We start from the raw sequence: 4003 nt of genomic DNA, 5'->3' as shown, positions 1-4003 counted from the left end.
GCCATCGCTGAGCAGGAGTGATGGACATATTAAGAGTATTCTAACATACTCTTTGTCTGCTGCATGGATAATGCCCCCATTTTAACCAAATGCAATGCATTGTGGGAGCCGTGTATGTGGGTTATGCTAGATATGCACGATAATGTGCAAAACCGTGCCTATTGTTTCAAAATCACCTCTTTTTCGATTCGAGTAGGACTTAAAGGTCTGTGAGTCACGCTTAATTGTATTTAGGTTAAATCTGTTTCCACTGGTTGGATTTATTTGACTCCATATGGCTTGATTTTACATTGGCAGTTTCACCGTGTAGGTTTTGTATAATACGGTGCCCCTTAGGACTGAGTCATAGATTATGAAGAGCTAGAATTTACAGGCTGTTATCACACTGCATCTTTTTCAAAACTTCATTTTAAAACACTTGTACTTAATTTCATGATTTTATAACAGAAGATTAATTGCATTTTATTTCCCTGATATTTTCAAGTCTGTTAAAGGGATGGTTCACACAAAAATCTATATTCTGTCATCATTTACTCACTTTCATCATTGCTGCATTCTGTGGATCCTAAGAAGATATTTTGAGAAACATTATTTTTTTTGGCCTATACAATGGATGTCGGTGGTTACCAAAACTGTGGGGTTACGAACATTCTTTAACATAACATCTTTTGTGGAAATTATGAAAGCAAAAATGGCTATTTCTTAATATAAAAAACTATTTATTAAAGCATGTGCAGAACAATATATATATATATATATATATATATTTGTTGTTGTTGCTAAGCCTCTTTTCTTTTTTCATTGTTGGAAAGAATATTGAAAAAACTTGATATTCTTTTTCATGGGCCTATTTCATACCTGTATTATTAAATAAATCTTCCATTTCCTTATCTCTCAACTGCGCCTGACTAAATTAAAGGACTTGGGGTTGTAAAAAAGGCATTTGCCAGTTGAAAATGCCCTCTTCAGAGAATAAACCACAAATATGTTTGCCAGCCATTGCTCATTTAATGGAGTAGATTTGATTGGCCCATTACATCCGAAACCAGGTTCTCCATACTTAAATTAAAAAACAAAAATGTTAATTAGGCTGCTTTGTGGGCGATATCGCCAATATTTTAGCTCTACAGTACTTCTCAGGCTGATCAATTCTCATAAAAAGAGATAGACAGTGGCATCTGCTAATACTGGCACCCTTGATAAATATAAGCAAAACAGGTTGTGAAAAAATGTTTTGGTTATCCTCTTGGTCTTGCATTCAACGTATCCACAAAAATCTAACCTTTAATTACGGGTAGCTACATAAGAAAATGCAACATGAAGAGACTATTATGTAAAACTGTCCAAAATCAACATGGTAACTGTTGTTTTATTATTCAGCTGAACATTGGAATATGCTTAACCGCACAGATACATCTAGTTTAAACAACACATACTGAGGCAGCTATGCTGCACTGATCTTCTCAAGAGATGTTTCTTTAGACGCCCACCATCTCGCTCTTTCTGTCTACATCAGGGCTCCAGACACATCATTAGCCGCAGGAGGCTACCCACACATGCTCCTCCCCAGGCCGATACATGCCTCATGTCAACATTTCATAAAGGATTTCTATATCTATATATATATATATATATATGCATCTTTTTTCTGCTACTTTTATTTGAAATGGAGCTGGAACATTGACTGATGGCGCTAGAGTTTGGCCAGTATGTGGTCAAATAAGGTATGTACTAGTAAGCCTGTTTTGTTGTCAGAGTGCCAATCTTTTGGCCATAGTGAAGGATTTTTTTTTTTTAGTGCATTCATATACTGAATGTGGATAATGAGCATAAACAGTTGCTGTGTGTCTGAGTAAAATTTAGCACGGTTATTAATGGCATAAAACAGTTGTTGAGAATATGGCAGTATGTGTACTCGCCACCTACGCACAACTTTAATGAGACACTGCTCACTGATTGTTCTGCGTATACCGCTGGGCAGTAATTAGCAGGTTTTGTTGCATCTAATGCATTGTAGAAAAGATCTGATTTAATTTGAGAGCAATATGTGAGTGGGAACTAAATAAGGGAAGTTTGTAGCCTATTGAAACATATCAGATATGCATAATAAAACTGTTCGAGGGCATCCTTACTTCAGTGTTCTCAATCATGGGCTTCATCAAACTTCTAGGTACACTCAGAAGAAAGCTGTCACTGGGGTGGAACCCTTTCAAAAGGTACAAATATGCACTAATAATATGATAATACACTTTTGGTACTAACATGGTAGGGCTTTTAGGGTTTTAAAAGTGTAGGCTACCTTTTGAAAAGGTACCGCTCCAAGATTTTGTACCTTTTTTTCTAAGAACTACATTTTTTCAAATTGATATTAATAATTAAAAATCATCTAAAAACAGCACGTAACATTTAAAAGTAATACTTTACTATACGCTTTTTTTTAAATACATTGGTTAACTACATTAATTATCATGAACTAGCCATGAAAAAAGTTAATATCTGTTCATATTATTTAATAGACATGAGCTAACATGAACAGTATTAACATTAACAAAGATGAATAAATACTGCAACAAATGTATTGCTTGTTAGTTAATGTTAGTTATTGCATTAACTAGTGGGACCTTATGATTGACCCTCAACGGTTATGGTTTTAATTGAAGAACAAACATTTCTTAAAACATATGGAATCACTAAATGATTTGTGTGTTTATCAAAATGTAATATATTAATACCTCCTGTCTATTTTGATAACTATATTTAAAAACAAGCATCTTTGTCGCAATTGCAGCATAAATATTAGAAATACTTAAAATATCTTAGTCTATTTTTGTGTTGGACAACTGGGGGACTAAAAGTAAAAAAGGTTGAGAATCACAGCCGTACTTTAGCTGACAGAATCCATCCAGCGTTTGACGAGATAAAAACAAATAATCCATGTGATTATTGTTTTGTATTTTGTCTTCTATTGTTTTTGAGGATGTTGTGGTTATATGATTGTTATTACGTGTTTTGGCATTAATAAAAAAATAAAAATAAATAAAATAATCCATGTGAAGTTTAATTAGCCTGTAGCGCCCCAGCTTGGTGATTACTGGTTAGTACATGACCTTGAGCCACACGCACAGCTGATACTGTTTTCATGTAAAGCTTGCTTTGATATAACAACAGACAAGGGTCAGTTTTCCAGCATAAGTCTACAGAGCAGACCTACATATTTATTTTTGATGTGGCATCTTATTACCTGATTATTATTAAATATGATAAATGACTGCACACCCACAGAACCCTATCTCAATTGATTTATGTGGTTAATAAAGTCACTTTTGTTTATTTATGTTATTAAAGTAAAATAGAATTGAAGTTAATCTGTTTTCAACAGACACTAAAAGGGCAAACAACAACAACAAAAACATATAAAATACATCTTGATCAACACTGTCATGAAATGGTAATGCCATATTTTGAAAGAAAAGGTAATATGCCTTGGGCTTTTTAACACCTGTGTTATTTTAGTATCATTTATTTATTGTATGTATGTATGTCTGTATAATTTTGATTGAGCTTTTTAGTTTATTGTAGATTTATTTCAGTTTTAGTAATTTTGCATTAAAATCATTTGTATGTTTAAAAAATATATATATATGTCTATTTAGCTTTCACTTGTTTTTATCTAATTTATTTTAGTACATCAACATAAATTTATTTTTAGTTAGTTGCCAGGCAGTAGTTTTAATTTTCTTTTTTATTTATGTTTTTCATCTAATATTTATATTTATATTTTATTATAGTTTTATTTCAGTTGACATGAACAATGAACATAATGAATGAACATAACATGAACATTAAATAGTTTTAGGTTTAGTTCATAAAAACACTGCCTAACACAATAAGTTATATAGGAGACAAATAATAATAATAATAATAAAAAAAAGCATTTTGGTAATGACACATAAAAACTTGTACTCAAAACATAGAAAAATAATTAATTGTACCCCTAATTTGA

This window comes from Barbus barbus, assembly GCF_936440315.1.
Source record: "Barbus barbus genome assembly, chromosome: 3".
Taxonomy (NCBI): Eukaryota; Metazoa; Chordata; class Actinopteri; order Cypriniformes; family Cyprinidae; genus Barbus; species Barbus barbus.
Note: the sequence above shows the minus strand (reverse complement) of the source record.